Consider the following 26,959-nt stretch of genomic DNA (forward strand, 5'->3'; position numbering starts at 1 on the left):
AAGGAAGAAGATGACAAGCTAAAAATTGTTTGGAAGACTGTGATGTAAGAATCAATATTTTTTGTGTAATCTAAAACATGTGGAAAGAGAATCTGGTAAGGTTATAGAATTTTAACATGAGGTTGGCATACCTAATGTTGCACTAGTAAGTACTTCTATACAAGTAGTTACACCTATTCCAGCAGTTACCCCAATAGAAATAGTTACTACTTCACCTATAGTATCTAATGATAATGATGACTAGAAGGGTTTAATAACTTCATTGAGTAAATTATTGGAGAAGAAAAAGTCTCTCAAGACTTTAGAGAGAACTTTGGCAGAAGTTCTAGAGAGGATGCAAAAGACAGTGCAAGAAAATATTGTTGAGCCAAACTTTTAGAAGAAGGCTAAGGAAATGATGAACAAATTTGATGTGGAGTTCACTACTCTATCTAATATTTCTTTAGTGAAAGCTTAAACTAAGCATTATGCATCACTATTTGATACAGTATACACACACATGTCAGAAATAATTTGAAGAACTTAAATGTTTGCATCAAGGAGCTAGGGAAGAACATAGATGAAGGAAATAAATTGTATGGACAATACACAATGCATTACAATTACTTAACAAAATTTGATGATAAGATCAAATGAAAAATGAGTGAGCTTCAAACACTCACTTTTAGATTGTAGCAACCAGATGTGAGCATGGGTGCCATTGAAGAAGAACTAGAGGCAACTCATAATGCTATTAGAGGCATTGAATTTGAAAAGGAGGAGGTAATAAAGAGATTCTTTGTCCTTAGAGAATATTTATCTTCTAAGATTAGAATTTTACAAAGGAAATTAGAGGAGTGTATTACAACAAAGATATCCTATTTGTATTCACCTATATAGATTTGAGCATAGTGGAAGTGGCATCATATGCATTATGTGCACTTTTCAACATATTAGATGTAGTGAAAGATAACTAGAGAAAGCACCTTGAGAGGTCAAAAATCCATTTTGTAGATTGCATATCAAGAATCTTAAGATAGAATAGATAAAGGTAACACAATTTTATCTTATACATATAATTTTTGATACCTTTGTCATTGATATAAAAGGGGGAGAAGAATGTAAAGGAAAATTGTATAAATTTTATAGATGATATATGTAAAGAAGGAATGGAAAAGATGAATATGCATGTAAGGGGGAGCTTAACTATCTTTATAGCAAATCATTGTAATAGGTGATATTTGAAAAGATGGTATAATGTAATGATCCAAGTTTTTGATTAAAACTTTGAAGTTTTAAATTTTTGTCAAGGCCACAATTTTGTTCAACATTTTGGGAGTTAGCCAATTTTCCCATATGTTGCCATCAATGCCAAAGGGGGAGTTTTTTGGAAATATGATTAATTAATTTGAATATTTAGTTGATTTGGTGTTGTCATTTATGGCAAAATATATTTTGGTATTTCATTCTGTGATTAGAAACAAAAAATTGTCTACATGTTAGACAATTTCTAGCAACACAGAGATAGATTCTATCTGTATCGATGACGGAGTTAGAGCTGACACATGCACAGTTGAGGAAGGGTATTTTGAAGTGTCATGACAACATATGCTAGTGCAAAAATGTGTATAAATAGCACAATTATAGTTATAGAGGATATACCAATACAAGTAATTAGCAAGACAAAATAGAGCATGACATAAGATTGAGTATTTAGACTTAAGGAAATTTTTTGGTAAAAAAAAATTACGTAACTATGATGGGAAAACATTTTAGATGTTAACCCTAAGTTAATTTTATATTTATCCAAGAATGTGGAAGCATCACGGCTGAAAGGACAAAGTTTTGCTAAAAGGCAAGGTATACGTAAAGATTATAACTTGTGCAACCAAGTCTAAAATATGATGACATATGAACTAATGTGAAGGATGTATATGTAATATGCAAGCCTTATATGATGTGAGATCTAGTGTATGATCAGAGGAATTATGAAGTACAAAAGTGAGACAATATTGTATGTATATCTACTTTTGTAAGGAAACTTAATTGTATATTCCATTGTTTGGGCAATGGGCTCATCTTGCATACATTATAATTGTACTACCAACTCCTAATAGAGTAGAAGCAAGTCCTATCAGGGTTGAGGCTTTTAACAAGGACTAGTCTTTTAACAAGGACTCGAGACACTATATGTTATTCACAGACTCCTAACATGGTCAATATCCTTAACATGATTCTTTTGTTTAATGGATCATTTTGTGGGTACTATCTCCACTAGGGTTTTCCCTCAACCACGGTTTCCCTAGTTAACAAATATTGGTGTTATGAGCTCTCTTTGTGTATGGTTTTATTTACTATTCAACATTGTTGGTTTACTTGCATATGCATATTGTAAAGTAATTAATGATATCCATTTGTGGGAAAAAGTTTATAGAATATTGATTCAACCGCGAATCTTAATATTATCTATTTCTAACAATTAATTGTTAGAAAGGAAAGGGTTTATATTGTACCAAAATATTGACCTATCAATGCTCGATACAACCAATAGTCTTATAGAACCATAGGAAGTAGTTAAACCATGTCCCAAACCCTATGAGGGATGTTGGCCCACTACTAAAAATTCCCCTCTGAGTGTCACTCATGGTAGCTTGTAGGATTTCAACTTGTGACCAAGCTCTGATACCAATTGTTAGAAAGGACAGGGTTCTTGTTGCACCAAAAGATCAACCTATTATTGCTTGATAAAAACCAATAGTCTTATAGAACCACATGAGGTGGTTAAACCATGTCTCAAAGCCTACGAGGGGGGTTGGCCCACTACTAATAAACTAATAATTAATAAATATATGCATACCTTATTCCATATATTATTTCATCTACAAATATTACTATTATTAGAAAACCATTCTCAATTTCTTTCAAGTACAAGTTACTATCTTGTATACCTTTAGCAAATCCAATCTTTTTCAAATACTTTTCCAACCTTGCATACCAGGTTATAGGTACTTTCTTTAGACCATAGAGGGATTTCTTCAATCTACATACCATATCTTTATCTTTTGTTAGAGGGAAACCTTCAGGCTCTTCAATGTATACTTCTTCTTCAAGTTGTCCATTTAGGAAGGCTGATTTAAAATCCATCTGATATACCTTGAACTTTTAATTTTCTGCATGAGCTAAGAATATTTTTACTACTTCCATTCAGGCTATAGGGGAATATGTTTCTTCATAGTCTATTTTGTCTTGTTGTGAATACCCTTTGCATACAAGTCTAACACATTTAGTTCCAATGAAATTCTTGTCCTTAGGTCTAGTAACTAATTTCCATGTGTCATTCTTCACAATCTAGTCTAATTCTTCTATCATCGCTTGAATCCAATGATCACCTTTACATGCTTCCTTTGCAATCTTAGGTTCAACTTGAGAAATAAACCATAATTCCTCATTAATTTTGGATCTTATCTTCACTCCTTTGTCTTTTCTTCTAATTATTTACTCTGGAGGGTGATTCCTTTTCAAGTTCCTATTAGAGGTAGGAGTTTCTAACTCAACTCTTACTTCTTCTCTTGGCTTAGATCTATGTTCTCCTCTTTTCTCAACAACTTGCACATAATTGTGCAGATCATTTTTAGTCTCATGAAAAACATCTACATTATATCTAACAATTCCAATATTATCTTCTTTTTCATCTGAATTGTAATCGACCATCTTTTCCTTAATTCCAAACTTTTCATGAAATTTTACATTTGTGCATTTAACTATTGTCTTAGTTCTATAGCTAAAACATCTGTAATCTTTTCTTTTCAATAAATAACCAAAAAAGATAGATTCATCACTTCTTGGATCAAAATTACAACCATCATCATCTCTCTTTATGTAACACTTGCTTCCAAAGATTCTAAAATAATTTACTGAAGGGGAATGACAAAACCATAATTCATAAGGGGTCTTATTCATACCATTTTTTATATCTACTATGTTCATAGTTTACACTGCCATATTGAGTGATTTTCTCCAAAATGTCTTTGATATGGTTAAAAGTAAAAAGTTGTGTCACCTTTTAGGCTAACTTATCAAAATGACTAAATTTGAGTATTTCCATCTAAAAATCAATTTTGTCCAAACATATGATCTAGATAAATTCATTCTAGCTAAGTCATATATGGTCTCACACTTTTCCAATTGTAAATGTCTATTAAATACATGTTTTTATACTAGTTAGTATCCAATTACTAAAGAAATATAATTATTTCAGAAAAGTGGCATTTCAATAACTCTTACTATTTTTTATGTTATTTTTTTAATAATATATAAACATCATTTTATAGAGCTCAGAGTCAAGAATATTCTCATATATATTTTATAGTGTTTTAATTAGATGTAGTATATTATAATTAAAATACTCTACAAGCACGTATTTTAAAACTTGAAATGATGTCAATTTTGAGAAAGAAAAATATTAAATCATATCAAAACAATTTAAAAATTATATGGCGTTCTAGAGGAGAGAGTCATCTTTTAGAATGTATAGTTTTTCTCCTGGTTAGAATAGATTTTTTTTGAAAAATATGGTGGGAGATGAAAACTATCAATTTTAGGTGAGTTGAAATTTGAATAATTACAGAAGAGAAAATATAGGTCTAAAGCTGATTTTTATTTTTGATTTTTCTAGTTATATATGTTTTCTTTAACATAGTCTAAGATCAAAGGGAAATAAGTTTATTTCTATCTAGTTTTGTGGTGGAAACTAGACTGCTAATTTTCAACATTTTTCAACAGCTAAATTTTTTTCTATAAAATTAGGAAAATATATCAATTCTTATTCCAAATAATTATTAAAAATTACATTACTAAACTTCATCCATTTCTACACATTTCATTAGTTTACTTTATTTTCAAATTGAAAATAATAATACCAATTTTATTTCATTGAAGGTGAATAGTTATACTTTTGTTAGCCTTTTCCTTTACAAAAGGGTGACACAGGTTTGTGCTTCTACCCATACATAGTTCTCAAAAATCATTTCTCTTGCTACCTCTGATACTTATCTATTTCTCCCTTTTACAATCTCATTCTTCTCAAGGATCTTGGGTGAAGAAAATTGTCTCTTAATTCCATTCTCTTCACAAAACATGTTAAATTCTCCTCCTCTATTTTATCTCAAATATTTTATCTTAACAATAGATTCATTCTCAAATCTATTCTTGAACATCTTAAAATTTTCAAATGCTTTGGATTTCTCCTTAAGAAATGTTGCCCACGTCATACATGTGAAATCATTAGAATAAAACATGAAATACCTTTCTCCATAGAATGCTCTTGTCCTAGTAGAGCCACTCAAATATGTGTGAACAATCTCTACCTTCTCTGTAGTAGTGAACTTCTTGCTAGAAAATGACGCCTTCTTCTGCTTAGCCAAGATATATTATTTGCAAACAATATTAGTAGGTTTTATTACCTTAGGAAAATCTCTAATTGCAAATGTGTTTCTAAGCTTCACAATGTTATCAAAGTTTATATGACAAAACATCCTATGTTATAACCAACTATTATCCACTTTTGCAACCAAATGTGTCATCTTAGTGGGGTTCAAGTGAAATGTATTACCTCTAGATCTTGTACTTGTTCCTATAAGCTTACCATCTTTATCTTTGATAATGCAAGTCTTTTCTATGAATTTCAATTGGTAACCTTTATCCACCAACTATCCAATACTCAACAAGTTATGCTTTAAATTATTAACAAAGTAAACATCATTAGTGCTAGTCTTTAGATCCTATCCCTATAATATGATAGGCTGCATTGTTATAAACTCTAACAATACCTCCATTATGATTCTTGAAGTTAACAAATATGTTCATATCATAAGTCATGTGTTGAAAACATCCACTATCTATCATCGAATTAGATTTCTTTTCAACTTGAGAAACTAGTGCTTTCTCCTATCTAATTTCTATGTCAAGATCATCTTCTTTAATAGCTACAAATCTTATGTCATCAACACTTTCACTCTAAAATTTTTCATTAGATTTCTCATCTTCGTTTGCATATAACTAATTTCTAGGTCTTCTAGGCTTGAAAGTTTCCACATCCTTTCTCTCTCTTTTAAGACATTTAGATGCGTAATGACCAAATTCATTAAAAGTACAACATTTAAAAATATTCTTACCATCTGATTCTCTTCTCACAAGAAGGGCTATAGCTTCTTCAATCTTTTTATTTTCATCAAATTTTGTTCTACTATTGTTAGCAAAATCTCCATGAGTGCTTTCACTTCTAGATAGACTGTCTCAAGCCTCCTTCTGGATAGATTATCTCAAACCACTTACACTTAATGTAATTAAAGCTATCTCCACTCTTGTCAAATCTTCATATTATCTCAAACCTACTTCTATTACTTCCAATCTTCCAAGTAAGGTTCCCTTGATAAACTTCTTAGTATAGGGTATCAAAAGTTTAACCATCTGTGCCACTTTCTTGAATGGTGGTGTCAAAGTTTCCAAGATCTTCCATACAACCTCATCTTATTCCTTGGTTGCACCATATGATTTCATTCCTACAAAAATCTCAAATATCCTACCAATGTATCTTATTATAGATTCATCTTCCATCATTTTAGCATCTTGAAATGAACAAATCCAACTTTTCAATCTTATTCTTTTTGTATGTTTATCACCTCCAAAAATAGATTCTAAAGCTTACCAAATATCATGAGATGTTTGAATTGAATTTACCTGACTGTATTCATTCTCATGAAGAGCTATTAGTAAAGCTTCTCTAGCTCTCATATTGTAGATGAACAAATCCCTTTCTACTTCACTGCATTATTCAAGCTTTTCTTCCTCCAAAATTATCTTATTATCTTTTGTCAAAATCCAATATCCTGGATCCATACATAGAAGATGAGTGTTCGTCTTCTCTTTTCAATTGTCATAGTGTAATCCATCAAAATTAGGACTATCTTATTTGAAATGAATCATCATTGATCTCCAAAATTTGTTAAGCTTTTTCTTCAAGGATCTAATGCTGCATGTGAAAAGATATATATTGTGAGTTGATAGTGTCATTGTAATTACAAAATAATTGATTATCTTATTGTGGGTCTAATATAATTAATCGAGAAACCCTCAAGTCTAACTCAAGGAATTGTTTTGAGGACTTGGTATAGAGGAGAGTATTTTCCTTGTTTGTAAGAATGCATAAAAATATGAAGTTTCCAAAAAAGTGTGAATAAGAGCAGAGTGTTTGGTAAAAGAGAGTAATCAATCCAAGGGATTATTGGATGTGAAGTTTGTGATCTAGTATCGAGATAAGAAGGAGAAGAATTCTAGTTGACAAGAGAGAGAAAGAAGAAGGAGAAATACAATACAATTCTATTATTCTACAAGGATTAATATAGAGATCGTTTGGATAGGGGGTTCATTGGTCTTTCCCCTAAAGCTATTTGGATAGTGGGTCCATCTACCTTCTACAACTCTTAATAGGGTTGGCACAACTCCTAATAGGGTTGGAATCTCCTAATAGGGATTCAAAGTCTCCTAATAGGGACTGATATGTATTAAATGTTTTTCATAGATTGCTAAGAAGGTCCATCCTCTAACAATGAATATTTATATTATTACATCATTTTGTGGGTACCATTTCGACTAGGGATTTCCCTTAGATCAAGGGTTTCCCTAGGTAACATATCTGGTGTTATTGTGTATGTATATCTTGTTGTGGTTTTTGATTATATTTCTCCTTTGGTTAAGATTTAATAAGGTTGATAATTGAGATAATAGTTGAATAACTGATTATCCCCTCCCTCTTAGTTTTATTGGTGGACTATATATTCTAACAATTGGTATCATAGCTTGGTCATAGATTTTAGTCCTAGAAGCCACAATGAGTGACATTAGGAATGGGATTTTTTGTGGTGGGCCAGCATCCCTTTCAAGATTTATGACATTGCTTAACCTTCTCTTGTGGTTCTATAAGACTATTGGTTGTATTAGGCATTGAAATATCAATATTTTGGTAAAATGATAACTTTGGCCTTTCTAAAAATTGGTATTAGAATTAATTAGCTATTTGAAAGGAACATCTGACTATAGAATATGGTATGATAGATCAAGTGATTTTATTCTATGTACTTATATTGATGGACTATAGTTCCTACTCTATTGGAATTACAATAGAAAAGGTAAACTCTTGGGGGGGGGGGGGGGGGGTGGGGGGTTGAATCGGTAGTTTAAACTTTAACCCATAAAATGTTCGCCACACGTCCATCTCAGATATACAATAAATAAACTAAAATACCATGTAATGCATATACATATAAAGTATGTAAACAAGTAAGCATTCATACATATATGACACAAGATATGATTACCGAGAAAACCTCTAATGAGAAGGTAAATCTGGGGTGGGGATGACACCCAAAAATCTTCACTATTACAATAATAAAATTTATCCACTAAAGGTTACAATGTTTGATCATGAAACATGATCTACCTTGTGAAAGGTTTGCCTTGTTAAAAGCTTACAAAGACTATTAGGTCTTACCCTATTAGAAGTGTGCCTGATTAAAGGATATTAACTCACAATTAAGTAAGCATGTTGTTAGAGGATTTTAATATAGCTTGTTAGGACTACTCTATTGAGAGATTTAACTGATTCACATATTAGAATGTCTCAACAATGATCCTGTGATAAACATTTTATTTATTCATGACATATTAACTCTATACTGATGTATACTTGATCCTTCTTGATTAGATGTCTCTCTGTTGTTCACTATTTCCTTCCTTTATTCTCCTTTAACTAATTCTACAATGCAATTTAGATCATAATACCTTGGTCACCATGAATGTCCTAGTTTGCACATGCAAAACTCTCCTTGATCATTCATTCATTCCCTCTCCACTCATAATAAGTTTAGGGTTTGTTCTCCTTAAGAAGACCTAGATAACTTACGGTTAGGTATGAATCAATGGCTATGATTCATCCATATTGCTTCTTAAACCTTCCATTTATTTGATTGGGTGCATGTAATACATTGGGATTCCCAATTAAGATTTGTCCTTATCAAAAAAGTATTTCATAATTCAATCCTTAAGTTAAGAAAAAAAAGGTTTAAATAGTAGTTTATGCCAATACAAATAACTATATCAAAATTATGTTCCTCAACATCTAAAGTTCTTGATGTTCAACATCAACTATGACTTGAATACTATCACTCAACATCTAATGAATTGACATACACTGCCTTCTTGACTCTTGAATCACTTGGCACCTACTATCTACTCAACACTCACTGTTTACTTTAAATGCTCTAATTTATTTGTTGTGCTTGGCATATGTTACTTGTCTGACATGAACTAAGTAATTGACTCAAGTGTATAGACACTCACTTGTCAAAACCGATTTGAGATTAACAATCTCCCCCTTTGACATGAATATCAAAAACACTTGGTTATACATTAATACTCTTATTCTTATGAGCATAGCATATATGATTATTCAACTTCTATTAAAAATATCAAAATATAAAAAAATTTCAACATGACTTATAGCTCAAAATTTCATAACTCTCCCTAAGTTGTTTGATCTATTGTGCTCTATACTCTGTATCAAAATCTTTATCTTGTTGAGTATATTTACATCAAATAATAATCTCTCTCTAATTTCTCGCTCTTCCACTTGCTCTTACTCCCCCATTCTTACACTACTCTAACCCTTACTCCCCCTTTTTTGATACTAATGTCAATGGGTCATACACTAATATTGTAATTGTCTAAGAAATATTTATGGACCTCAAGTATTATTTTAAGAGTTGTATCCCAATTATCACAAGCTACCTCCAAAGACTTAATTTGGATGGCTAGTTTGGCATCAAGGTATACTAAGCCATCTAATTTATAAATATTGGGGTCTTTCTTTATAAGTATTTCTATATGGCCTAGCTCCTTGTGTAAAATTTCCATGTGAGGAGTCAATGTAGATTGGATGATGATTAGTTTAGCCCTAATATTGGCTTCATTTACTTGTGATATTGCCAACTAACTTTGGGATTGCAAAAGGGTCCTAAAGTATTTCTCACTTTTAGCTAGAGACATGGACAATTTTGCACCTAATGACACCATTTCAATATCCAAAAATCTCTTGTGTGGAGTGTGGGATTACACAATTTGGTGTCCAAAGAGAAAATGTTCTCTTGTACCTTCTTCACACACTCTATCTTAGTTGCCAATACAACTTGTGTGAGTGCGATATCACTAGATATGTTGTCATTCACTTTGTTTTGAAACTTCTTCTCAGACCATTCTAATAGTTTGACATTAGTATCCAAGTCTGTGTTACTTACTCTTTCCACTATACTAGAAAATTTTTCAATAATGAGCTTTGTTTCATCTGGAGTAGGTAAACTAAATGCATCTAAGAAAATTTCTTTGATCTCAATCAAATCTTGCTTCTACCTATGCTCCCTTCTAAGCAGTTCTTGATGTTTCTTTATTGCTAGGGCCTCTTGAAGTATACCCATCTTCTCAATTATTATTTCTATATAATCAAACTTGGGCAATACAATTTCTTCATCTAGGTTAATACTCCATAAAAAAATACCTCTTCTGCCTAAGATGAGATAGGACATAGCATTGAGAATTGAAAAAGCGTTGTATCTGTGCTTGGCCTTTGAAGGGTTTGATTGGGAGGAGTTCTAGTTTCTAGTAATGTCACCAGTTCTTGGATTGCTACTAGCTCCTTCAACTTGGGTGTCAAAATTGTCTATTTAGGCTTGTCCTCTTCTGCCTCTTTGATTCTAGTTGCACCTTGATCTCATGTTGGAGCTATAGGTATATTGACCTAACCTATTTGACTTTGTGTTCCATTATTTACTAGTGTTTCCACCTTGTCTTCTCCAACTATCTCAAGCTTGTCTTTTTTAGGTTCTTGCACATTTTCTAAGATTGGAGTGTCTTCCATTAGTGTGTTGATAGTGCATCCTACTCTCTCCTTCCTTGGATATACAACTAAAGGTTGTGAAGGTTTTACACTTGTGACTTGAGGAGTGATTGTAGGTAGTTCTTGTGTTTTAGTTTCCTTCCCTACAATCATAGACTCTAGCTTATGAATTTCATTCACACTTACCAATACAAGGTTGTCACATTATTTTCTTGTAAAGTAGATTGAATAAGTATCCTTTTCAAATCTTCCTCTATAAGGGGATTGATTTTTTGATTAGTAGGATTAGAGACATCCTTTACTTTGATAGTTTTAGTGATTATACTTGTCACCTATGGAGGGCTGGCAATTGACATTAGTGTATCTTGTACACTCTATTCTTGTTGGTACTCTTCCTCACCTATTGCCTAATTATTAACATCCATATTAGTGCCTCCCTCAACTATACCTCGATCTTTATCATCTTCTTCATCCTCTCCTACCTCAATAGCTTCTTGGTTAGTATATTTGTTTGTGGTCAGTCCATATGTAATCTTCCACTTTTGTTTGGACTTATGGACAACATCCTTTATGTTGTTCTATAATATGCTAAATGCCCTATACTTAGACACAAATCTAAGAAAATATTTTTTAATGGCTTTTGACATTTTAACCTTTCTGAGTTTTGGCATAACTTGAGCAAGGGATGTCTCCCTAATTTTCTTCTCTATATCTAAACAATAGTGCCATTTTTTCTTAACTCTATCATATAAAATCTTAGGTATGGACTTGGAAATTTCTAGAGGAGCTTTCTTAAATGTAGATTTCATGGCATATATTGCCTCTACCTTTTTTTTTTCAAATTTTCCAAGATTATCAAATTCAATGTGAGAAAAACTTGATAAATCAACATTTTTTCTAACATTCTCACATAAATTATCTAGTCTGAGGATGGATTGGGACTCACCACTTGGAATTGGTTGTTGTTGTTGGATTCAATCTTCTCCTCATCAGATTCAACCAAAGCAACATACTTTCTTCTTGGCCTTTTTCATGCTTCACGTTCCTACTCTTTTGGCTTGGCTAATGGAAATATTATGGTAGGTCATGTTATTGAGAGGGGAGGGGTGAATTAGTAACCAATAAAAATTAATCATTAATCTAGCAGTTAATCCTTCATGAGTATTGTAATCTAATTGCATGCATGGGAAATTGAAAACATTAAAGCATTCATAACACTTTGACACAAAATTTGGTGACCTAGAAACCTTCCAAATAGAAAGTAAAACTAGGGTGGGAATGAGACCCACAAGCTTTAGTACTTTAGTATAAAGTTGACCTATTAAGGCTTACAATGATCACTTCTAATGATCTTCCCTATTAGGAGCAATAAGGACTACTAGGTCCACCTTGCAAAAGGATTTATAAACATACAATGAAGTATGCACTTGGTAAAGAGATTTATATAAGATCGTTAAGTCTACCTTGTGAAAAGATTTGATTGATCCACCCTATAGGATGAAACAGTAGCTGATCTTTGATCTACAACTTGGTTTGTTGATTGAGATTCCTTTGAGTACAGTAATCACCTTGCTATGATAGATAAATCTTTGAGGCTTCTTATACTATTGTAGCCTTTGTAATTTGCTCTTCTCCTCTTCTCTACTCATTACATTATTTCATACCATATATTAGATGTGATATAATAAATTACATATATACCAATCCAATTAAAAAAATTACAAAGTTGGCCACAATAAAAGTTTACACAAAATACACAAAGTCAACTCAAATGAAGAAACTCAAGTTCTGAAGACTAGCTCAATGAGGTTCTGATACTTAGCATCCAGTATCAATGCTCGACATCATCATGAACTTGGTAGACATAGAAGCTCGATCCATACTAATCACTTCCAAGTAGTCTTGAACTCAGTCTACACTAGTGATTTAGTGAATATTGTGAAACTCGGTATATAAACTAAATCACTCAATTCACACTACATAGCTTGGGAGATTCTATCACTAGGAGCTCTATATAAACTGAGTCACTTGGTTAAGATTGAGTAGCTCGGTTAACACTAGAATCACATCACAGTAAGTGTAAACTCGGTAAGTACTGACAACTTGGTTTGCACTGATAAACTTGGCATGCACTAAGATGCTTAGTTGATATTATTGATAATCACAATAGTAGTAACTACTCAACGCGAATTGAGCAACTATGGAACTTGGTAGATACTAAAATGCTTAGTTAACACTATTAATTGTACAATGTGCTAAGTAGTTACTTATAATTTGAATAAGTGTATGTCACTAATAAAAAACATGACTATAATGTCAACAATCTCTTCCTTTGGCATTAGTGATAAAAACACTTATTAGTCAAAACTAAATTCAAAATGTCCAAGAGCACCTTTTATCCATCACCTTATGTCTCTGACTCTGTAGGGTATACTATTTTTGAGATTATTCAAAATTGGTTTTGTAAGAGATGTACCTTTGAATATCTATACATGAATAGTATTATAATGCTCCTACATACATAATATATAGTGTACTATACATCTTTTCACATCTAATAGATGCATTTTCTCCTCTTTTGTGTATATCTTCTCCCCTTTACACAATATACATTTTATCTACAATATACATCTTCTCCCCCTTTTTGACATTAATGCAAAAGATGTATGCTAGATATACTATACTGTAATGCCAAAATGTGAAAACAAATCTAAATGAGCCTTCAAAATTAATGCCATTGTCTTGTCCCAATTCTCACAACTTGCATGTGTGCAATGCAATTTTCATTTTTGCTGATAGTTCTATCATGTGGTCTACAATGGAGAAGTTGTTGTCATGGATGAGAATTTTAGCATGTGCAATGTGTTTCTGCATTGCATCCATTTTTGGGAGAATCATGCCCTATATATTTATCAACATAGCTCTTATTCTTACCTCTTGTCTTAGCAATTCTACCTATATATCAGTTAGGAATATGATCTTGTTGTAATGGGCAGATCTATATCTTGTGTCAAGTTGCAACTTCTATGCACTTGCCTTTAGATCCTCACCAATCTTTCTTAGTTTATCTTTTATTTCCTTAGTGAAAATAGAAATATCACAGAGTTTACCAAATAATGAAGACACATTATTGCAAGAGGTCTCTAGTGAGCCTAGAATAGTAGATAATTCTACTTGATGGATAGAAATTTGTTGAGAAATAAGTTCCACAACTTTATTCTCAAACTTCTTCTCAGCTCTCTACAATAATTTCTCTTGTCCATTCAAATCATCATTGAATTTTTGGACCACCTCTACTAACTGATTCAAAATTGGTTGAGAAGTATCAACCTCTTTATTTAATATCTCTACAAGGGTAATATATATTTGCATATTCTATTATTTGGAATTCCTTGTTCCTTTCTTCTCTCAGCCTCTGCTTCTTAGCTTTCTTCTAAATAATTTATGCAAAAATGTAAATCTGATTAGGATTGATATTTTAGATGTCCTAGTTAGGAATAATAACCTCCTAATCAAGATCTATATTTTTCCTTCTCTTTTCCTTTACCCAATTTTTTTTGTTTAGTTGAGGTTTTGTCTAAACTATCTTTGCACTTATTAATTGCATGCTAGGAATGGAAACAATTGTAGAAGTTGTAAGACTCACTGAAAAAGTAGATACCTCACTTATTACTAAAATACCATTAGTAGAAATACCAAGAGTTACCAAAATTTATGTAGAGGGAAGTGCTGGTTTCTTGATAGATGAAGTGCTTGTCACTTTAGTTAATGAGTTACTGAGCTAGATGGGTGCAAAAATTGATTGAGTGCTTGTGCTAACTATATTTGTCACAATCAATATTGCCGAAGCTTTCTCTAGGCTTGATGTTTTCAATGCTTTTCTTTGAGAATGAGGAAGTGAGGCTCTAACTGTTGCAAAAATTTTCTCTAGGTTAGTCTCCTTAGTATCTTGAACATCTAGTAATCTTCCTTGATAGCTTCTTGTCCCTATTCTTCTTCCTCGTCATCTACATTGTCAAAATATGTAACTTCTTGACTACCAATTTCCTCATCTTTTTCTTGTTCATCATCATCTTCACCTTTTTCATTGAAACTAACCACAAAATCACTAAGCTTGTAAAGAGGATAGATGTTCTTCCATGTTTTTTTAACATTCTTCACTACATGTTCAATGTCTTTCAATAGTACAAGAGAAGTGTTTAATCTCAATGTAAGCTTTTCTTCATTTTTCTTTAGAAATTCCTTTACCTTCTTATCATTATAACTCAGCATGATTGGCCTCAAGGTCTACTCATATATGTCTTTTGCATTTTTCATAGCATTCTCCCATCTTGGCATGATCTTCTCCATTAGAACATTCAGTATCTACTAAGAAAGCTGGTCTAGAGAATACTTCCATTTACCCATTTTAGATATCATCAAGTCCTCTATTTTCTTATGCTCCTTAGTAGTCCTAATCTCATAATTTAGTTCCTTGAAGTTAGTTATGTTAGATCCAGATTCTAATTCTTTCATCCTTTCCTCAAAGTAGGTGGAGGCCTTTTAAAGATTACATCTCCTCCTTCTTTGTCCACTTTCTTCCGAGATGATCTTCTTCTAAACACAATAGTTGATATCTTGGTAGGATTGGTAATAATTACCTTACCTTTCTTCTTCAATGGCCCTTCATCCTTTTATTTCTCCTCATCTTTTGCTTCTTCATCCTCAATATCATCTCCTTCCTCTTCAACCTCCTTTCCTTTGTTGACTGCCCGAGGGAGTTTGATTTCAAGTTCCATTCTAGCCTTTGCCTCATCATAAGTGCCAAAAGTATATAAATTTAGAGTCCATAGGATCATTAACTAGTGCTTTAATAATGTCCTTAGTTTCATCTATGTTTACCTCATAACCAAGAGGTTTTACCCATAATATCCTCAATCTAACTACCTGAATATATACTTTTTCACTATCAACCATGAAACAAACATCATCTTTGTAATCATCAATAGGTTTCTTGGGAATCCTGAATCCATTATTCATCTTCTCTTTAAATGCATCAAAGTATTTATCCATAATACTTGCATAGTTCTCTCCTATTTCAACTATATACTCATTAATCTGATAAAGAATAGGTACATCCTTCCTCGATACTACTATACCTTTAGATGGGAAAAAAATTTATACATAGAAAAATAGACAAGTCAAAAGTGAATTAAACTTACAAGGATTGTTATTGGAAGTTGTGACACTCTCCATATTCTTGTTGAACTAGTCCAACATCAACTCAGCAAGGTCAAGTGATCGATTATTCTTAACAATTTTGTATGCTAAATCCACTGCTTCACATGACATGCTATTCAATTTTCTTGAGCTATAAATCTTTTGAGAGATGACATGTATCAAAAACTTGAGTTCCATGTCTATGACACAGTTGTTCTTCATTCCCCTTCCATCCCACTCGGAAAGGATTTTCTTCTCCAATTCAACCTAACTTAGGGTTTTGGTCATTTTCTCTTTTGTCAACAAAGATAGACCAATGATCCTATGGATCATCTTCTTGGTTATCAAAATGGGTTGTTCCAACCATAGCTGAGCATTTTGCACATGAAAAAAAATATCTTATGTACATTTTTCTTGAAAATCTCATGGCATATGCAAAATATGAGTTGAACCTTTTGTTTCAAGATGTTGATGCTTCGATTTAAACACACTATTAACACAAAACTCCTTCAAAAATTCATCCATATCCAATGTTCTAATATCTTGAATAGCACATTTAAAATGTGAATGTATATCATTGATCAATAGTACCTTTGGTGGAATTTGCTATTGAGCTACACTCAAATCTAGGGTTTGCACAATGAAAGGACTCACCTTAAAATCTGGTACCTTCCACTCCACACCTCAAACTAACATGTCTAAACCTTTCTTTGGTTTGTTTCTAGTGGGTGCCATCTTCACTTGGTAGGGTTTGAGAGAATTCATAAATTTTCAATAAAAATTTTCTTTAATCACTTGAATGTGTTGAAGATTGCCTTGCATAGATAGCTCTTAAAAATTTGTAGTGAGAAATGACTTCAATTTTTCCTTTTTTCATCAAATTTTCCATAAATGCCCTAGTATGATTGTTTCCTCAAACTATAGACTGACATCCACTTCACTTGTATTGAATGCTCGACAAAGTCTTTCATGACCCGATAACCACACAACAAATATAGTATAGCTTCTGACCTTGCTAGACAGGGCCTTACAATGTAACCATACTTTTAGTTACTAGCATCTTTTAGTTGGTGATTCCTTTGCATCTTGAATACTGATTTGGATCTTTAATTTTGCTAACTCAAACTGATGTGAGATATCTTTAGAATCCTAGTTCCAGTTCTTCTATGAGAGATCAAGTGGAAATGGTGGAGTCACCAAATTCTTAAGTGACATTATCATCATTTCTCGGACTTGTATTCTTAGAAGATTTTGGAACCTATTGCTGTCTCATCTACTTTCTAATGTTATCAACCTTTGCTTTCTTTTCATCTTCAATTCTTCTAGTATTCATACAATTCTTGTTAAGATGTCCAAGTTCTATACAAATGAAACATCTTCTGGTAGTGTCTCTTGTCCTCATGTTATGTTTCACAAAATTCATTCCAATGTGTTCAAATTCTCCATAGTAATGACATGTGCACCAAGTCTTATAGTCCCAACCAAATATAGCTTTCACAATGTGTTCTACTAGGTTCAATATTTTAAATTTGCATTCTCAAGATTTGTGCGCATGCTTCTTACATTTGTGACATTTGCCTTCAAACTTAGGTTTTTCTTTGCATTTGTTTTCCCTATGACCATGTTGATTGTATTTTTAGCACTTTCCATTGAATTTAGCTTTCCCATTGCTCAAAAATTTGTTTGATGTATGACCTATCTTACCATAGTGACTTCAAGTAGGTCTTTGATTCTTTTGAGCTCCTTGCTTGGATGATTCACCTTCTTCTGTATATCCAATTCCCACTTTTCATTTTTTCCTATGATGGCTTTGTTCATTCAATTGATTAATGTATACTTGATATTTCATCATCCTCTCATTGGTTTTCCTTTCAATGCTTAGATTATTCAGCAATCTTTCATTCTTTGATCTTAGATTCATGATTTCTTCATTTTCATTGGTGAGCTGATCAATGAAGTCTATCTGTTGAAGGGATAGGTGCTAAATTTCATTGTTCTTTCCTTCTATCTCTTCTTTTATCTTGTTTTTATCTTCCATGACTTCACATAATCTTACTAGTTGAATTTCTTTCTTTCTTCTCAATTTCCTTACTTCTTCTTGAAGAGTACTATTCTTTTCAAATAGTTCTTTGATTGCTTCACCAGCTTCATCTAAATTTCTTGAATGGATGTCTTCGATTCTTTCTTAATTGTAAAGTTGATCATTCATCTAGATTGCAAGATCTTTTCTTCTTTTCAAGGATTGAGAGAGTTTATCTTTTTCTTTCTTGACTTTTTCAATAGCCAATTCCAAATCTACCTTCTCATTGTCAATAGTCTTGTCAATTCTAAATACCTCCATAGCCTTTGATCTTTTCTCAAGTTGTTAAACTTTTCTCCGAGAACAACAAAGCTCTGATACTAATTATTTGAAATATTATGATAGGCTAAGTTACTGAGAGGGGAGGGGTGAATCAATAACCAATAAAGCTTAATCTTTAATTTAGAAATTAATCCTTCATGAGTATTCTTATCCAATTACATTCATGAGAAATTGAAAAACATTAAAAAATTCATAACACTTTTACACACAATTTGGTGACCTAGAAACCTTCCAAATAGAAAGTAAAACTAGGGTTGGGATGATACCCACAAGCTTTAGTACTACAGTATAAAGTTGGCCTATTAAGACTTACAATGATCACTTCTGATGATCTACCTTATTAGGAACAATAAAGATTTCTAGGTCCACCTTGCAAAAGGATTTACAAACATATAATGAAGTATGCACTCGGTAAAGAGATTTACATAAAACTATTAAGTCTACCTTGTGAAAGTATTTGACTGACCCACTTGTTAGAATGAAATAGTAGCTAATCTCTAATCTATAACTTGGTTTGCTGAATGAGATTCCTTTAAGTATAGTAATCACCTTGCTATGATAGATAAATGTTTGCTACTCCTTATACTATTGTAGCTTTTGTAATTTCCTCTTCTACTCTTGTCTTCATATTACATCACTTCATGCCATACATTGGATGTGATACATTACATTACATATATACGAATCCAATTAAAAGTTACAAAGTGAGCCACAATACAAGTTTACAAAAAATATACAAAGTTAGCCCAAATGAATAAACTTAGGTTCTAAATATTAGCTTGATGAGGTTCTGATACTCAAAATTCACTATTAATACTTGACATCATCATGCACTTGGTAGATGTAGAAGCTCGGTCCATACTAATTACTTCCAAGTAGTCTTGAACTAGATTTGCACTTGTGACTTGATGAATACTATGAAACTTAGGATAGAAATTGAATCACTCAATTCACACTGCATAGTGCAGTCAATGCTATCACTATGAGCTTGGTATAAATTGAGTCACTTGGTTAACACTAAGTGGCTTGGTTAACACTAGACTCGCAACACAGTAACTGTGAACTTGGTAAGGACTACACAACTCAGTTTCCACTGATAAACTCAGCATACACTAAGATGCTCGATCTATACTATTGATCATCATCATAGTAGTAACTACCTGACATGAATTGAATATTGTCCCTTGCACTTGATAGCAACTATAGAACTTGATAGATACTAAAATGCTTGGTTAACAATGTTAACTATACAATGTGCTTGGTAGATACTTACAATTAGAGTAAATGTATGTCACTAATAATAAACAATGACTATAATGTTGTGTTTGACATGTGTTGGCAAAGATGGAGAAGTTTACTATCATATCTCATAAGAAATTTTAATTAGAAGGAGAAGTTTTTTGTAAGAGGAAGAAGTGTGTTATCATAGAGATATCAAAGAGGAGAATAAACTTGGTAATAGTTGTTATAGAAAAAAGTTTTTCGATAGAGGGAGAAAATTGAAGATAGAAAAAGTTCACACTAACAGAGGGAGTTCTCATGAATAAAAATAAGGATATGTTCCTTACTTTATTCTTGTTCCAAAAATTTCATTGTGTTATGACATGTTGTGTTGCCATCAATCCCAAAGAGGGATATTGTTGGATATAACTGATTAATTGTGTATTGTCTTTGATGTTACACAAAATGTCATATCATTATTAGTTAGTGCATGCCAAGCTCACTTGGGTAGTAAAGACAATTTTTTGTGTCTATTGAGTCTTCCTATGTTTTCCTAGTTTAGATGGAAGTGTCTATCGAGTTCACTTGGGCATCAAAGGAAAATTTACAAAAGATGAGTGTTAATCAAGCTCACTCAATTAATGAAGGAAATTTTGGATGGAATCAGTGTTAACAAAGCTCACTCAGTTACCAAAGGAACTTTGTGAATATGTAGTGTTAACTAAGTTAACTTGGTTAACACAAGAAAATTTTTTCTGAGTTAGTATCTACCAAGCAGGGTCGGCTAATGAAGGATTTTCTTATTTTGGCATATTGAGTTTAATTCATTAATCTATTGGTTCTACCTGAATGAGGTGATGAATATTAGTTAGTCTAAGTTGTATATGAGCTGACTTGATAATATGAATGATATAAGTACAAGGTTATGTTGAGAATTTGTAAGAGTGTAAGAGTGGAAGATTTTGAAGATCTAATGATGTAGGAAGGAAGTGAAATAGAAGCATAAGAATATGCTTGTGGATCTGGAAAGATATATTTGATCATGAAGGATCAAGTACAAGCCAAAATAGAGATTTGTAATTAGCAATTCAATTGTATAAGAAATTAGGTCATCTAATTGTTACTCTCGAACCATTGTAGCAGTGATCTAAATTTGTTGTAAATATAAGAGGAGTAACTAAGAGGGGATGTGTGAATCAGTTACCACAAAAATAAATCCCAAATCCCTTAGATGTTAGTACAAAAATAAAATTTGAAAATTGAATACTACTGATGCTCTACAAAAACATAAAATGTTTTAACTTGGTAAATATTGAATATGCTTCATAAGTACTTAACATGCAAATCTTAGATGTTATTTTTGATTATCAATGTGAGAGAAACTTGATAAATCAACATTGTTTCTAAAATTCTCATATAAATTATCTAGGTCTCAGGATGAATTGGGACTCACCACTTGGGATTGGCTATTGTCATTAGATTTAGTCTTCTCCTCATCAGTTTAGCCTGATAAACATACTTTCTTCTTGGTCTATTTTGTGCTTCACCTTCCAACTCTTTAGGCTTGGCTACCTCTTTAGTCTTTAGTGGAGTGACTCTTGTACTAGCCCTTGTGGTAGGTGTTTTTGTTTTAGGCTAACTTGGTTTTACAACCTTCTTTGGTCTTGTTACTGCTTGTGTCTTGCCTTTCTTTTTTTCTTGTCAATAGGAATAGGTACTTCCTCAATACCTCCTATAGTTTCTATTTCCTCCTCTTGTTGATTGTCTCCCTAATCTTGTGTTAGTGCCAATGGTGCTTGCACCTATGTATTCTCTTCTTCTTCTTCATCTTCCTCTTCTTCTTCCTCTTCCTCGACTCCTTCACCAAATTTTTCTCTTAGTTTCTTCACAATTTTATTCTTCTTCTTGATAACAAAAGCAATCTTCAACTCCATAGTAATCTTTGATTTGGCAAATTTATAGTTACCATATTCTTTGGCTTCTTTATCCACTTCTTCTACAAGTAATGTTGTGATTGCTACAGAGACCTCATCAACATTAATCTCATAACCTAATAGCCTTAACCATCTCACCCTAGGAATTGTCCCTTGTACAAATGTGTGATCAGTATCAACTAGGAAGCAAACATCATCATAATGTTTCTCCACTAGTGAGACTAGTATCCTTAATCTTCTCTTCATAGATTGTTTAAAATTGTAAAAATAAATAGTCATCACTGACTCAAAGATACTACCTAATTTTTGAATGAACTCTCCTATTTGAATTGAAATTGATCTATTTGTCTTCCATGAAACATTACAAATATAGGAAATGTATTTTGCACATAGAAGAAAATACACACCATAATAGATCCAAATTTACACTAAGCACTCTTGGTTTTCCTTATAGCTCCTAGATTTTCAATTAATTATTGCAAATGCAACTCGGCAAGATCATAACTATGATCTTTCATCACAATTTTGTAGCCCATATCCACTACAATGAAAGGTGCACTATTTAATCTACTTGATTAATAAAACTTGTGTTCTATTACCCTCACTGCAAAAGCTATCAGGGGATCTGTGATAGTATCAATGGTCATTCCCATTTTGTTCCATACAGCCACTGTGTTCTTTCCAATGACTTCCTTTGACTCACTTCTCATAGTCTTTAATTGATCTAGGGTTGGATACTCTGTTATCCTATGAAAAAATTTCTTTGTGATTTTAATTAGCCCATTCTCTAATCATACTATGCTATCATGAAGTCTTCTTAAGACAATCTAAACCCACTCAATTTTTAAGACATTGAGGAAATCTAGGGCACGAGTTAACCCTTTCTTCTCTACAATCTTGTATTCTTCCTTCAATGCTCTATTTCCACATAGTCTTCCATATTCTTCTCTAATTTCCATATCTCCTATGCTTCCAATCTTGCAATTGTAAGAATTCCTGATATCTTTAATCATCAGCACTCACAGTGGTATCATAAACAATGCACTAGAGTGATCCTGCTTGTACGCTATATCTGGAATAGCCTTTAAAATAGGTTGTTTGATCTCATATATAATTAACTAAACATTTAAAACCTCTTTTCTCTCTACACCTTTTGCTTTTGAAGAACTAGATGTCATTACATATATCTAGGGCTTGTGAAATTTGAAACTATGTAGCTCAACACATAGTAAATACCTTATAAATCCTAATGAAATGATGTCAAACAACCATTCTAATCTCTTGCAAATGCTTCAGATGGAATTCTCTAAATTTCCTTTAGCTCTTCATGTTATTTCTCAAAATCAAATGATGTTAAATGAGTGGAAATTGATCAAATAGCCCTTAAAATAGTACAATTAATGATAAGTGCTTACAGAGTTGTAAGCTTGACATTAATAGATTTTTGGCTCACTCCACATCCACATGTCTTTTCATTCACTTGGAAACCATTATGAGCTTGGCCTCAACTAAAAAATTTCATTAACTCGACATTTGCTAACATTTTACTCAGCAACCATAAGAAACCTTTTCATGCTCGGTAGTAACATGAAAAACTAACAAAAATTAAAGATTTTTCCTTGATTTCTAATAACACTTTCCATCTTTGTTCATGCATATGCAATCTTTTAAAAACTAAATCCTTAGAACTATCGTATGGTATATCTTTTAAATATTAGTCCCACATACCTCTTGATTGCTTAGTTTGATGAGGTGTAATCACCTGACCCATTGGGTGAAGTTATCCCATCTCCACTTGATGTGTTGCAATCCTCCTTTCTCTTCCATGTTTTGTTTATCTCTTTTCTAACATTTTCAATATCTTCCTTGCCTTTGTTTTTGTTGAACTCACAACTTGGTGCTTTTAACCTTGTTGGACAATATTGGGTAATGTGACTAGTCTTCAAACAGCTAAAACACATGGTTTGACTCTACCACCTTTTGTAATAACTTATAGAGTGTGTTCTAATAAAGTTCTTAGGAACATGTCCATACCCTTGATATTTGTGACAACTATACCTTGTATTATAATCCCAATTATAAGAGTTTCCATTGTTCTTTTCCTTTGTTTTCTTGTTTGATAACCACATGGGTTTGGATCTACACTCAAAAGCTATATGTCCATACTTCTGATAGTTATTACAACATCCTTTATATATTTGAGTTTGTATGGTCTTTGTCTTGCATTAATGTGCTTGATGACCTTGTTTGTTACACTTATGGTAGTGACCCATGCTGTTTTGCTTAATATTCTAATTTATAGTCTTGCTCCTATACAGATTAGCAACATGTCCTTTCTTACAACAATTATGATAAGTAAGTTTTGAGTTCTTACCTTTGTTACTTCTTTCATTAGCACTTTTGGATGATTCTCCTTCTTCAGTACTTGGGTGTCCTAGTTCAAATGTTTCATTGTTAGATCTAGGGGATCTCATAAATTATTCAAAGTACTTGATAGCTTCACTAGGTTTATTGAAACTTACAACAATATCCTTTTCCCTTTTCAGATCATTTCTCAACTATTCATTATGCAACTTTAGTGTTGTGATCTGAATATCCTTGGCATTTAATTCATGATTTTCAATCATTATTTGACCCAAAGTTTCCAATTACATGTTAGTAATCCTAGTTACCTTTGATGACCTCTCTTCCAGTTAGCCGGTCAAAACTCTTTTGTCATCTTCAATCATAACTTTGTCTTCTATATCTTTCTTTTTCTATTCGGTCACCTCAAATAGTAATATGGCTTGTGATTCTTTTTCTATCTTAAGATTTTTTATCTCTTCAACTAGGGTTCTGCTCTTTTCCATTAGATCTGTGACTACTACATAAAATTTGTTTTAGTTTCCATTTGCAAATAACTTATTAGTGTCCATCTGTTGGCATTGTGTGTCATTTTGCTTGATAGAAATTTCCTTCCTTCTTCTCAATGATTTCTTTAGATCTTCTCTTGCTTCATTCAACTAATGTAGAATGAGTTGTATTTTAATCTCCTAGTTTTTAATAACTTTTCCCAACTTGTAGACTTTCACTTCCAAAATCTTTCCTCAAAGCTATTAGGCTTCACTTTTAGAGAACAAGGCTTTGATACCAATTGTTGGAATTGCAATAGAAAAGGTAAACTCTTAGAGGAGGTGTAGGGTGAATTAGTGCTTTAAAATTTAACCCATAAAATATTCATCACACATCCATCTCACATTTTCAATAATTAAACCCAAATACCATGTAAAGCATATACATCTAAAGTATGTAAACAAGTAAGCATTCAGACACATATATACCACAAGATATGATTACCCAGAAATCCTCCAATGAGAAGGTAAAATAAGGGTCAGAATTACACCCACAAATCTTCACTACTGTAGTAATAAAGTGTATCCAATGAAGGTTGCAATGTTTGATCATGAAACATGATATACCCTATGAAAGGTTTGCCCTGTTAAAAGCTTACAAAGATTGCTAGCTCTTACCCTATTAAAGGATTTCAACACCCTCTTAGAAGTGTGCCTAACTAAAGGACTTCAACTCACAATTAAGTATGCACTTTGTTAGAGGATTTCAATATAACCTGTTAGGACTACTTTGTTAAGATATTTAACTGATTCACCTATTAGAATGTCTTAGTAATGATCCTACAATTATCACTCTATTTCTTGATGGTTGATCACCTCTATAATGATGTATACATGATCCTTCTTGATCAAATGCCTCTCTATTGTTCACTATTTCCTTCATTTTTTCTCCTTTAACTAATTCTGCAAGGCAATTCAAATCATAATACCACAATAACCATGAATGTCTTGGTTTGTGCATGAAAAACTCTCCTCGATCATCCATTCATTCCCTCTCCACTCATCATAAGTTTAGGGTTTTCTCTCCTTAAGAAGACCTAGGTAACTTAGGGTTAGGTATGAATTAATGACTATGATTCACCCATACTACCACTTAAACCTTTCCTTTATTTGATTCGGTGCATGTAAAACATAGGGATTCTAAATTAAGATTCATCCCTATCAACAAAATATCACAACTCAATCCTTAAGTTGGCCCAAAAATGGCTTATATTGTAGTTTGTACAAATACAAAAAACTATGTCAAAAATATTTTTCTCAGCATCTGAAGTCCCTAATGCTTGACATCAACTGCGACTTCAATATTGTCACTTAGCATCTGAATGACTCAGCATGCATTGCCTACTCAGCTCCTGAATCACTTGACACATACTATCTACTCAACACATGAGTGACTCAACATATGAGTGACTTGACACTCACTATTTAATTGGCATGCTCTAAATTATGTTTTGTGCTCGACATACATTACTTGTTCGACATGAACTAAGTAAATGACTCAAGTGTATAGAAACTCACTTGTCAAAACCAATCTACGATTAACATACCCTCAATTTATTTTTCCTGTTATATTGTCAAATTCTTTTAGACCAACTTTGTGGTTATGTTTTATGATTGAGTGTTACTTAGTTACCTAATTTGATTTGATGTTATTTCATACTGAATTTATATATTTGATGAACTACTTGATGCTCAGTTATTTCATGTGTTCATGATTATCCTTTAGATGATGATACATGTAAGCTCATATAATTATTTTTAGTTATTTCATGATGATAGTTAGATAGATGATTTATAGATGTAGTTTCTATGGATACTTATCCCATACTTGCATGTGTATGGTATACATGTATGTTTTACTTTATGTTTGATGTTTCTATTATGGCTAAGGGAGGGAGTCATAATCTCTTGCTAGTTGGGATCTACATGATGCACCACTCCCTGCCATTTTCTATTTAGTATAGATTTATATGTATATGAACATGCTCAGATTTTATGTAGATTGTACGTATCAGACATCGACTTCCTTAAATTTCCAAGATGAATATGTCCTATTGTAGCATCTCAATGGTAAAAAGGGGAGATAGTTCCTGAGTCCAAATCCTACCCCTAAGCTAATACTCCTAGAAAGTAGGATAAGTATCTATGTTATTTACCCTTCCAAATTCATCAAGTGATGTGAATTCAAGATTTTGACTCCTGAGTTTTATTTACTACTTTGTCTTTCAGATGAGTTTTTGGTTTAGATTGTGGATGTGTTGTAACTTTTAGTTATAATTAAATCAAATTAAGAGAATATTAAATGAATTCATTTAACAAAAAATTTATAAAGAAAAATTAATTTTGAACTATATTTAACTAATTGAGAAATTAATTAAATAGAATAATAATTTAAAAGATTTAATTAAAGTTCTAGATTTGGTGTAAT

General features: G+C 32.3%; 1 pseudogene; it reads left to right on the forward strand.

The window, feature by feature from the left end:
- The first annotated feature begins 1,522 nt into the window (after positions 1–1,522).
- Positions 1,523–26,959, forward strand: part of LOC149578064 (DNA (cytosine-5)-methyltransferase 1B pseudogene) — a 116,425-nt pseudogene continuing 90,988 nt past the window's right edge.

Source organism: Cupressus sempervirens, chromosome 1 (genome assembly GCF_028749045.1).
Source record: "Cupressus sempervirens isolate cs-2001-9-10 chromosome 1, ASM2874904v1, whole genome shotgun sequence".
Lineage (NCBI taxonomy): Eukaryota > Viridiplantae > Streptophyta > Pinopsida > Cupressales > Cupressaceae > Cupressus > Cupressus sempervirens.